At 44.7% G+C, this 13214-nt stretch overlaps 1 protein-coding gene across 13 annotated transcripts in view; it reads right to left on the reverse strand.

The window, feature by feature from the left end:
- The window catches only part of USP6NL (USP6 N-terminal like), a 239654-nt gene that overhangs the window by 72486 nt on the left and 153954 nt on the right, over positions 1-13214 (reverse strand). The window lies entirely within an intron of this gene.

A 13214-nucleotide genomic window follows, 5' to 3' on the forward strand; every position in this document is an offset into this window, starting at 1 on the left:
GTTCCTAGTGATCCATTCAAACTATCACCTTTGTAAGCTGAGTGTATCACCAGAGAAATTAAGGACTGAACGAACTCCTTCCTCACTCCTATAGGTGCCCCTCTACTACACAGGTTAGGAACATGGGCAACACAGTGAGATAAAACATCACTCCAGTGTTTCATGTTGTATCTGGTTTTATGGCTCAAGAAAAAATTCCATGTGCAAGACTCCGCCTTACACCTTTCATAACCTCTGGAATACATCCTAAATCTGAAGAGGGAGATCTAGTTTAGCCTAAAAATTATTTCTCTCCCTCCCTTCTACCCACCCATCCACAGCACATGTGATGAATGCTTTTACATTAAATCCACCTGAAAAATTAAGAAGGAAAGAATTAAGGAAGCAGTTAGAGATATGAAAGTGTAATCATATACTAGGGATATGTTAAATACAGGTTAATTAACTAATCAACTAGTTGATGAATTTTCCATCGAATAGTCGATAAGCAGGGGAGCCATAGAAGAGTTAGCTCCTGGCCCCGGGAGCTAACCCTACTGCGGCTCTGCCTTTTAAGTGTATCAAGAACCCAGTGGCTCTTAATATATTTAAAACGTTGGTGCGCAGCAGGGGGACCCAGCGCAAGCTGGACCAGCTGATTCCTGGCTCGCACCAGGTCCCCCCTGCTGTGCTTTAGCCTTTTAAATGTATTAAGAGCCTGGTGCGAGCTAGGCCAGCTGATTCCCAGCTTGCGCTGGGTCCCTCCCACTGCGTTTCTGATTTTTAAACGCATTAAGAGTAGGCAGGCTCTTAATACATTTAAAAAGCAGAGTCTGGGACTGGGCATGAGCCGGGAATCAGCTGATTCCCGGCTCGTACCTGGCCCCTGCGCTCTGCAGAGACGGTGCTAGGGGGAACCGGCTTTTAAACCGGCTCCCCCCAGCACCAGCTCCCACTCCCCTTGATAGAGGAAGTGGCTAGTTGAGGGACTAATCGACTATTCGATTATTCGATAAGCAAAAGTTAATCGGATAGTTGACTAGTCACTTACATCCCTACCATGTACCTGGTTAACTGATGAGCCTAGGCAGCCCGCTCCCCCACACTGCTGGCTCTGTATCAGAAAAGTTTTCAAAATAAATCATTGTTTAAAAAGGTATACTGTGTACCTTCTACAAATGAAACCTACATATACCTCTGAGTTGTAAAGAATATGTATTAAGGTTGTGACAACTAACAAGCATGATTAAATAGAGTCTTCCTGACTAGTGATTTAAATCAATTTGACTTAAATCAAATCCACCTTGACGTGATCATTGTTTCAATCATACTCATTTTATAAACTTCAATATGACATTTCAGATAGCATCCATCACACCTGAGGTACGAATCTTCTCAATACTAATACCATTTTCACTGTTTTATTGGGAATTAGAAAGCGGGTGTTATTTTTAAAAAGCAAATTTCTGCCCACAAAAGTGCTGCTCAAGCTTTATTATCCACAATTAGTACTAATTCTGATCTAGTTACATTTATGCTGATGATTAAAAAAAGAGGGGGCCACAGACAAAAACAATCAGCCAAACTCCTGCATTTAATCTCCAAAATAATTTACTTTTATTCAAAACTTAAAGGAACTCATACTTGAAAAAATTCCTCACCCATTTTTCTTACTAGTAACACTTTAGGTTAAATTCTATTTGAAATAAAGTTATTAGTGAGGTGTTATGTATTATTTTAGATACATATAAAATAAATACATTAAAATAATTCACATAAAACCACACACACACGCCACTCATCTGAGCAGGAGTGCTATTTACGCATCCCAGGAACCTGTAACCCACATGCACCCATCTCCCTCAAATGAAAATCGGGAGAGAAAAGTGACCCTGTGGACTTTTAAAAACACCATCAGTCTGAAACATCGTCAGTTTTTAAACAACCTAGCACAAGAGTTGAAAATGCTTTCAGCTGCAACAGAGCCCAACTGTGGTTTTACAACCACTTTTTCCTATTTTTAAAAAAGACGTGTGCAAGACAGAGGAGAAGACTATAGCAAAACAGTGAAACTGCATGAAGATCTGTCAAATGCCCAAAGGGTGCATCTTCACAGTCCAGTAAACTCAAGTGACCACACACCAAAATCCCTTGCTCAAGTGAAGCTAGTTGACCAATGAGGTATGGTGGTTTGAAGCACAAGAGACTCAGTCTCCAACTACTAATGCAGCACAGATGCAGTATCTTGAGTCACGCCAAATCAGTAGCAGTTAATCCATCACTCTATGAGGATAATAAACTCACTCTGTGTAACTACAGTGTCCAGTTGGGGTGCAGTAATTTGAGCATACTAACCCAAACTGCTGCAGTGACGAGAAGCCCAAAGTAAAACTGAAATACTCTTATCCAATTTAAGGTACTGCTTATATTGGAACAGTAAGTAAAATGAACAGCAGACAAAAAGGAGCTGATTGTCACTTTAATCGAATTTACTCTTATATCTGAAGAGTTAAGGCTTGTTTACAGCGTGCTGCCTTTTTCTATTTCATTTTCAGTTATCCCTCATTAGTACAATGCCAATATGCTGAGGGCCACAATACTACAAAAATAGTTTAAATCCTTCAGAACAAAAAAGTCAGAAATATCGCAAGAGGTCATTCATTAGGTTTTGTATCTCTCTCTCTCTCTCTCTCATATTAATGTGAAGCCTAAAAGATATTAACTATTTCCCACTAGGTTCCCCCCTTCTTCTTCAAGAGATGTTAAAGGGATTAAAACAAGTCAAGAATTCAAAGGAATTAACAGAGCAACATTTTCTAAGAGTATCATCAAAATACTAAGATTTCCAGTCTGAACTGACAAAGGTGCTTCTTACCAAAGACACCATCTCACACACACAACTGGCACCAATACCACTTAAAGCTACTGTTGCTATAGTTACCAAGCAATACTTTTAAACTATGTCTCAAAGAAAACAGTTTAGTAAAACCTGCCATAATGGGCAATTTGTGTGCTGCTCTTTACAGAAATATTTATGGATTTTTTAAAAATAATGTTATAGGAAGGGAGCGAGGGCAGGAAACAATTGTAGGTACTCAGTATCCCTTCTGTCTCCTTCCAGAGAGGATGAAGGAGCAGCAAGCACACCTGACTTAGCATTTAATTGTGTAAACATCATTATCCCCATCTACAGCTGCAAAGTGGTGCTAAGAAAAGGGAAGTGACAGACTAAGGGTATATCCATGCAGCAGTTGGGAGGGTGCGTGTCTGAGTAGGTAGACAGACACTTGCTAACTCTGCTTGAGTAAGGATGCTTAAAGTAGCCACAGCAGCATAAGCAGCAGCTCAGGCTGGCCATATGCATACAAACTTGCACCCAACCACCTGAGTACACACACAAGTGGCTAGCCTGACTACCCATGCTGCTGCAGCCACGCTGCAATTTTAACACACCAGTGCAAGCACAGGTAGAAAAAGTCCATACACACTGCAAAGTACTCGGACAACTGCTGTGTAAATATACCTTGGAAGTGAACTCTCAGTAGAGCTATCATTTTTTATTTCCCCAAAAAGAGGACACTGCTAGAAGCTGGGGGGGAAGGGTGAAGCTGAGGAAGGGGGATGGGAAGGGGAAGAGTTGTACGTGTTGGAGTTGGTACCTGCAGCAGGGGAACTCACTGGAGGCATGGGTGGTGTTGCTCCCTGTCAAAGACAGGGAGAGTAGCATAAGCCCAGGTTGCAGGACAGCTGTTAGTGCCCCCTTGTGAGACCTCCCTCCCCTGATCTGAGTGGGTGATATCCAACAGCTGCAACCTGCCGTGGAAGGAATTAATTAGGCACAGATGAAGAGAAAAGGACCAACCGGGGCTCTCGCTGGGCCGCAGCTTGTCTGCTTTGCAAAAACTCAGATGCTATCTGTTATTTGAAAAATTTGCCTGGACAGAGAAAGGAAGCTCAGAAAGGAGGCAATGTCCGGGAAAACCTGGATATATTGTAGCCCTTGTGAAGGGCTGTGTACATTCGCTATTCCACCAGCAGCTTTGAGAAGAAACAGTGATTCAGAGAATAATAACTGTTTCCTTCCTGCTTTCTCCAGTGGGTTGTAACTTGCTATAGCCAGGAAAATGTGTAGGTTTCTTCTCCCTCGAAACTAGGAATGTAACCATTAAAAATCCTAGCAGTTATACGGTTAACTGTTTTGAGATCTACAGCGAGAAAGATGGTGAGAGGCGCCCCTATGGCTCCCAGGGAGCCGGATGCTGCCCCGCACTGTGGTCACTGCAGTATAAGGTGACTCCCTAGGAACCGGGCTGGCAGCCAGCTGCTGCCCGGCACTGCGGGCTTTTATACTGCAGGTTTTGCAGCGTGGGGCAGCAGCCAGCTCCCGCTTCCAGCTTCACTCCTCGGGAGCCAGCTGCACTGCGGGAGTTTATCTGTAATGGAAACTGATACGCTGATGCTTATTGGTTAACCAATCAAACTCTGACATCCTTACTTTAAACCCCAGCCTAATTCAGTTTGCTATTGCATGGAGGGGCACAGCCATACTTAAACTTCTGGCCTTTTTCCAGCCCCTGCTCACTTCACTTATAGTAAAGGAGGAGGAGGAAGCAGTGAGACTGCAAGGTCTGTGCGTTTCAGGAGAGACAGAATGAAGAACCAAGCAGGTCTGACACAGCCTCCTGGGGGTGCAGGTTCTATCTCCCCTATGTGGCTGTATAACTTCTGAGCAATATCTAACCCTAAGTGAACTACCCAAGATAGAGCTAGAAAAAAAGTCCAGGTTTCCTGACCCTCAGTCCAGCACCCTATTATTACACAACTGTCTGTCCACACTAGAAAGCCATTAAACACGTTTCCTCAACTCCCGTCCCCTTTCATCCCTCCTCTACCTACGGTACATCGATGACATCTTTATGATCTGGACGCATGGCCAAGAAACACTGGAGATATTCCACAGAGATTTCAACAACCTACACCCCACCATCAACCTCAGCCTGGACCATTCTACACGAGAGATCCACTTCCTGGACACCACCGTACAAATCAACAATGGAAAATTAGACACCACTCTCTACAGAAAACCCACCGACTCATACAGTTACCTACATGCATCCAGCTCCCATCCAGAACACACCACACGATCCATCGTCTATAGCCAAGCCCTTAGATACAACCGCATCTGCTCTAATCCCACTGACAGAGACCAGAAGCTTCAGGATCTCTACCAAGCATTTATAAATCTCAACTACCCACCCAGAGAAATAAAAAAGCAAATTGAAAGAGCCAGACGAATACCTAGAAACCATCTACTTCAAGACAGACCCAAGAAAACCAACAATAGAACACCACTTGTCATCCCCTACAACCCCCAACTTAAACCTGTCCAACACATTATCAATAAACTACAGCCTATATTGGAACAGGATACCATACTCAAAGAGGCTCTGGGAGACAGACCCATAGTCTCCTATAGACAACCACCTAACCTCAAGATGATTCTTACCAACCACCACAGGACATACCACACTAATACCAACCCTGGTACCTTCCCTTGCAACAAACCCCGTTGCCAGCTTTGTCCACATATTCATTCTGCTGATACCATTATTGGACCTAACCAAGTGAGTTATAAGATCAAGAGCACATATTCCTGCGCATCCAGAAATATAATCTATGCTATCATGTGCCGAAAGTGTCCGTCTGCTATGTACATTGGACAAACATCTCAGACACTTCGCCAAAGGATTAATGCCCACAAAACAGATATCAGACAAGATCACAAAGAGAAAACAGTTTCTTGCCACTTTAACCAGAAAGGACACTCTCTAAATGACTTAGCCACCTGCATTCTGCTACAAAGACCTTTTACATCTGCACTTGAAAGGGAATCCTCTGAACTGTCATTCATGTTAAAATTTGACACTTGCCAACAAGGACTTAACAAGAATTTGAACTCTCTCACCCATTACCAAGACAGTTTCCCCAATTATCACCTGTAATACCATTAACTCACAAACATCCCACTCTCCCTACCTTTAATATCATCAATTCACAGACACTTACCTTCCTTCCTTCCTTCCTTCCTTCCTCTCCCCCCCCCCCCGCATCCCCCTTCTGTTCTGCAATGTGATTTGTCCTTTTCATATTTGTTCATTTTTTTAATTATATCCTTTGGTATATATGGTTGTGACTACTTTCTTCCACTATTTGATCTGAGGAAGTGGGTCTGGCCCACGAAAGCTCATCATCTAACAAACCATCTTGTTAGTCTTTAAAGTGCTACATTGTCCTGCATTTTGCTTCAACTACCCCAGACTAACACGGCTACATTTCTATCACTATTAAACACAGAAATATAGATACCAGACTACATTTATGTATATATTTTCTTTCGTTGTGAAAGCCCACTTGTGGTCATTAAAAATCCCACTGCCATCTTCAAGACAATGAAGTTAACCTCTGGCTGAATCCTGAGTTAAATATCAAATGGCTATTTATACCTACTGAAATTTCAGTTGAGCAATGATTTTCTTTACTTTCTGTCCTGATCTGTTGTGTGGCATTACTATGCACTTTTAAATAGCTACTGGCAGTATTTCAGGGATGACCTTTGTCAAATTGAGTAAAAGCAGTGTACCAACATGTAAGGGTCACCCTCCTAAAATAGCTATCATTGGTATCATAAGGAAGGATGCATAGTAACATGAAACCAAACACAAGGAAAATTTAAATAAGCTGTACGTGGATGTAGATTTTCATTATTTGTTATACATAGAAGGACCAATTCACAGCAGGATCTTTAAAGCATCTTCACAGTGTTCAGGATTGATTTGTTGAACATGTAATTAGATATCACATTTTACAACTAGTCAGGTTCCTTGAGCAGGAATCCAGTACAATTTTCATTGTATAAGTAGCAGAGGCTCTCTTAGCCCATCCACCAAACCCGTGGCTACAAAAGGAGGCTGTTTGTCTACATAGCTGCTTGCTTGACATCATATAAAGCATTAAAAAAGGATTCTAAATGAAAAGCCAGAAGATTCCAGTGTGAGTATACACCACCCGTATCTCAACAGTTTGATTACAAATTTCAACACTGACCACCGCAATAATATTTAGCATAAAAACAGGCACAAAATCCAGACATAAATTTGAGACTCAAAACAAAATTTTCCTAGAGTTCTTATGTTCTAGTCTGGACTTTTGGATTGGGCCTCTTCCTGCATAACTTTATAAAGAAGGAAGTTACTCACCCTGTACAGTAACAACTGTTCTTTGAGGTGTGTCTCCCCATGGGTGCTCCATTGTTGGTGACAGGACATCCCGGAGCCACAGAGCGGAGCTTTTTTCAGCAGTTGTCAGTGGGCTGCACACACGAAGAGCGCCTCAATGCCACTCTTGCTTTGGCGCCTTGAACACATGGGACAGCCACACCCCCCCCCCTTTCAGCTCCCCATCTCCTCCCAAGTGACTAAGACTCGGAGTAGAGGGGAAAAAGGGAGGGTCATGGAGTACCCACGGGACACACACTTTAAAGAACAGTCATTACTGCACAGGGTGAGTAACTTCCTTTTCTTCTTCACGTGATGTCCCCATGGGTGCGCCACTGTTGGTGACTACAAAGCAGTACTCGACATAGATGGTCACTGCTTGGCATCTGAAGATAGGACCACAGTAGCCACCACCATATCTGCTGCCAATTGAGGCACTACGGCTTAGTGTTGGCAAAAATGTGGTCTGATGACCAAGTGGCAACTCTGTAAATGTGTGTGTGGGGGGGGGGGGGTGCATGAAGCTTGGGAAAAAATGTTGGTAGTACTATGGGCTCGTTGACATGGAAAGCCATGCTGACATTGGGTAAAAATGTTGGGTCTGGTCGTAAGCACGCTTTGTCCTTAGTAAAGGCTGTATATAGTGGACCAACCATGAGGGTTCCTATCTCACTAACCCTCCTTGCAGAGGTGATGGCTGTCAAGAACAACACCTCCATTAGTAGGTACAGGAGTGGGCAAGTTGCTATGGGTTCGAATGGAGGTCTCATGAGACAGTTCAAAACTAGGTTCAAGTCCCAGGAAGGGGCTGGAATTCTATGCAGAGGGTATGTGTTCTTGAGACCCCTCAGGAACCACCTTGTTATGGGGAGTGCGAAAACAGATGATCCATCTATCTATTCATTGAAGGCCTGCTGCAAGGTGTATTTTGACAGAGAAGATTGATAAGCCTCCAGTTTTAAGGTGGTATATATAGTCAAGAATGTGATGGAGTGTGCATTGTGAGGATCAGTGTGGGCCTGCTGACACCAAGAGGAGAACAGCTTCCATTTCTTCAGGTAAGTGGCTCTGGTTGACAGTCTTCTACTCTGTAGGAGGACAGATCTCATTCATTCTGAACTTAGGGATTCTGCTCCATGGAACCAGACAGGAGCCACGCATGCAGGTGAAGAGCATGGGGTTGGAGGTGAAGCAGTTTGCCTCAGTCCTGGAAGAGGACATCATGACGGGATGGGAGATAAGGCCTTGCTATGGGCAACAAGTTTAAGTATGGAAACCAGGTTTACCTGGCCCAAGATGGAATTATCAATATGGCTAGAGCTTTAGCCATGCAGATCTCGTGTAGGATTCTGGGAATGAGTGGGATGGGTAGGAAGGTAAACTGTTGGGGCTCATCCCAGCGGATCAGGAACACATCGCTCTGGGATCTCTTGCCCAGTCTTGCATGTGAACAGAAACGGGAGCACTTGGCGCTGCTGGGGGTCGCAAAGAGATCTATGGAAGGATCTCCCCAATGGCAAAAGACAGAGGTAAACACTGCTGGGTGTAGTTCCCACTCATGGTCGATAGAAAAGTTGCAGCTCAGAGCACCCAGACGCTGTTCACCGCAGGTAAGCATGACGCTTTGAGGGTGATCCCGTGGCGGATGCACTAATTCCAAAGATGAATTGTTTCCACGCAGAGTGATGGGGAGTGCGCCCCACCCTGTCCATTTATATAAAACGTTGTGGTCATGTTGTCAGTAAGTATATGGACAACATGGTTAGCAACGATGGTGACAAAGTGGTTGCATGCATTCATCACAGCCTTGAGTTGGAGGAGACTGATTTGGAGCGTAAATTCATGAGACAACCATCTGCCCTGAATGACGTTTTGGTGCAGGTGTGCACCCTAACCCCATGAGGGAGGCATTGGTGATAATCTGTATCGATGGTTCGGGTTGGTGAAAGGGTACTCCTGCTAGGTGGTTGCTGGGTAGTGTCCACCATCAGAGTGAGTCCAGCACCTTCTTGGGAACGAAGACCTGCTTGTGCAGAAGATGACGAACAGGCTTGTAGACTCATGCTAGCCAGTGTCGGAGGGCTCGGAAATGGAGGAGTGCATATTGGACGACGTAAGCCACATGGCTCCTCAATTGGGGGGGCAGGTAAGTACCATAGTGGAAGGGCTTGTGGTTAATATAGTCACAAGATCACCTAGCACAGTGAAGTGGTGATGTGGGCTCTGGCAATGAGTTAAGATGGGCTCCAATAAACTCTATGCTCTGTGTGGGCTCCATAGTTGACTTCTGTTAATTTATCAGGAGGCCCAGACGACTGCACACATCTGGTTCTTGAGACCATGTTGGTAGTTTCTGCATGGGACCAGCCTTTTATAAGGCAGTCATCTTAGTATGGAAAGATCACGACTCACTGCTGCCGAAAGTAAGCTGTGACTGCAGCAAGGACCTTTGAAAAGACCCAGGGGGGATAGAAGACAGTCCAAAAGGTAGGACTCTGCACTGAAAGTGGTCATTGCCTGCAGTGAATCAGAGGTACTGTCTGTGTGATGGTGTATGGTGAAGTGAAAATATGCATTTTGTAGGTAGAGGGCTGCAAACCCCTTGATCCACTGTTGGTATAATTGAAGTCAGTGTTGCCATCTTGAATCATTGTTTCTGCGGGAATTTGTTTAGCTTCCGGAGATCTAATAAAGGTCTCCAGCCCCCTGTGCATTTCTGAGTCAGGAAGTATTTGGAGTAGAATCCTCTTCCCAGGAAAGCGTCCGGGACCCTCTCTATCGCTTCTAAATAGAGGAGATGATCAATTTCTTGTTTGAGAAGAGCCTCGTGAAAGGGATCCCTGAAGAGGGATAGGGAAGGGTAGGGGAAATGGACGTGAAGAGGACGACGTATCCTGTGTGGATGATTTCTAGCACCCACTGGTCTGATGTTATAGAGTCCCATTGGTAGTAAAAGGAATTAAGTCTATTGGTGAACAGGTGGTACTGGTTTGTTGGCAGAGGCAGGATGGGGAGGTCGGGCAGACCCTTGACCAAATGTTCAAATTTGTTGCTTAGTTACCTGGAAACTGGAAGATTGGGAAGATGGAAGTGGAAGATGGGCACTTCCTTTGGATTCGTTGTCTGGAATGGTTATAGTCATACAGCTTTTGTTGTGCGTGGTTGTAACAGCTCTCTCTTTTCTGTTATATAGGGCATAACGCTTCCGGCGGATCCGAGGCGCGTACCTGCTGAGTGTTTGAAGTATAGTGCGGGAGGCCTTGCTGTTATGTAGGACCTCATCCATACTGGCCACAAAGAGCTTATGTTTATCAAATAGAAGGTCTTCCAATTTCAACTGGAGTTCCTTAGACACTCTGACTGATAGAAGCCTTGAGGCCCTTCTCATTACCACTGTTGTGGCTGTTGCCCTGGCTGCTGAATCAGCTACATCTATTGAGGACAGAATGGCTGCACGAGTAATGGTATGCAGTTCAGAAATAACTGATTTGAGTATGGGTCTTTTGGAGTCTGGGAGATGTTCCATCAGCTCAGCAACTTTGGAGTAATTATCAAAATCATGCTTCGCTAGCAGTGCAGAGTAATTAGCAATTATTAGCTGTAGCGTGACCAAAGAAAATAGCTTTCTTTCGAACAAGTCTAACTCTGTGTGTTCCTTGTCATTAGATATTGGTCTGGATTGAGGGGCTTTTGTACTGTGATTGGCAGCATCCATAACCAGTAAATTTGGTTGTAGATGTGAAAAAAGGAAATCTAAGTTCTCCTTTGAAGGGACAAAGTATTTCCTGTCAGCCTTCTTACATGTTGGTTGGGTGGAAGTGGGAGTTTGCCAAATCTCATCTGAGTCTTTCAGGATGGCCTCATCAATGGGCAGTGTGATCCTTCCCTGTGAGGAGGGACAGATGCTCTTTAAGAGACGGTGTTGTTTCTCCTTGACTTCCTGCAGCTGGACATCTTGACTTGCAGCTACTCTTTTGAAAAGCTCTTGGAATTGCTTCAAATCATCTATCGAGTGAGTATCTTCTGCTATTACCGCTTCATGGGGGAAGATGAAGAATGAAGAATTATCTATCAGAAAATCTCCATAGACTTGGATTTGTGTGTGTTTATCAGGGTTTTGCCTCTCCCCGCCCCCTTAGAGTCCACAGTAGTTGGGAGTGGTATGAGATGGTGAAGGTGGAGGAAGAGCAGATGGAACTGTGGACTGTCTTCTGCGGGGATCCCAGTGGTCCCATGGTGACCAGCAGGGGTGGAGGTTATGGCAATTCCGAACACCAGGGCGGGTGCCGCCGTTTACTATGGTAGTAGTAGAGATGATGAAAAGTAGTGGGGTAATGAGCGCTGTGATGAGAAAATGCAGGAGACCATACTGCACAGAAGCGTGCCTGGAGGGAGGGCGGGAGTACCCTGCCTGCCACTTATCTCGGGTGCCAGCAAAGCACGTTGTGCCTGGCTCCCGTCATGGTAAGCAGAATGTGCTGGTGCCAGGACCTCTGTGGGGTGGGCAACATTGACTTGAGTGCTGAGGAGCCTGGGTTTGATGTGAGCCCCTTACGTGTGGGCTGTTTGTTTGATGGTGCCGCTTTTGTCCTTGAAACATCTCTAAGTATTGCTGGCACCAGCATGGATGCACACCAGTAACAGCTCTGTGGTGCCGATGCTGCTCTTTTCAGTACTGAGGCTGGGCACAGTGCATCAGTAGCGGTGCTGGATTGAGACCTAGGCTCTATGATGCAGGAAATGCCCAGCATGACCCCTTTGGCCACCCTGAGAGACAGAGAGGGAGGCAATGATTTTGAGGGGGACAGTCTCTTTTCCAGGTGTTTGTGGGGTAGTGGCAAGGCAGCTCTTTTCCTAGGAGCCTGCCTCTGAGGTAAAAAAGATTGCGAGTTCACAGCTGGTTGAATAGCTTTCTCGAATAAAATCATTCGGAGCAGGAGCTCCCTATCTTTTCTGTCCCTGATCGTGAGACTGTGGCAATGACCGTATTTTTGGGGCACATGAGCGTCTCCTAAGCAGCAAATGCACACTGAATGTTTGTCTGAGACTGGCATCGGCCCTTGGCATGTCTCACATTTCTTAAAGCTGGGTGAACCCAGCATTGTGCCGTCAGAGTGTCATGGAGGTGTTAACTGACACCCTGCGGTTTCTCTCACTTTTTTTCTCCCTGTTTCCTCTCATTTTGTTGTTTTCTCTTCATCCTTTCTTTTCCTTTTTTTTTTAAAAGGAGGGGAGGGAGGCAGTATTCTGTTGCTTGAGGAAGCCAATGTCAGGCTGCCTGCGACTCTGTTAGGAGCTGACAGGAATTTTTTTTTTTTTTTAAGGAACGGAGAGAGAAACAACAAACAGTCATAAATCTGAAAAAAAAAAAAAAAAGGATAAGGCTAACTAATTTTCTCTGTGAGGAGAACGAAACACTGAGAGGAACGAAAAGCTCCATCTGCAACCAAAATCGGTAAAAGAGGAACTGAGGGGGGAGGGAGGCAGCAGGCCATGCACGCAAGGCACTAAAGCGAGGATGGCACTAGGTGCTCTTCGCACATGTGCAGCCCACTGATAACTGCTCAAAAAAGATCCACTCTGTGGCTCCAGGACGTCCCATCACCAACAGTAGAGCACGCATGGGGACATCACCCAAAGAAAAAAAATTTAATTTCATCTGAAAATATTTTAAACAATATATTAAAATATAATTATGTTGCACCTGAAGACTAGTAGCTCACTCCCTACTTACCTACTCGTCTTGTGACATACAGAGCCATTCTACCACAGATGTTATATAACATGCACACTAACACTGACTGCTCTCTGAGCCTGCTTGTGTCAATCCCACCCCACAAATACAATGCAATACAGACATTTCTAGGAAATGGTAGTTCCCACTATGCAACGCTGCCCCCCAACACTCCTTCTGTATTTCAACACCAGTTTCTTTGTTATATTGTTGCACCATGCAAATCA

The sequence above is a fragment of the Pelodiscus sinensis genome, chromosome 1, assembly GCF_049634645.1.
Source record: "Pelodiscus sinensis isolate JC-2024 chromosome 1, ASM4963464v1, whole genome shotgun sequence".
NCBI lineage: Eukaryota > Metazoa > Chordata > Testudines > Trionychidae > Pelodiscus > Pelodiscus sinensis.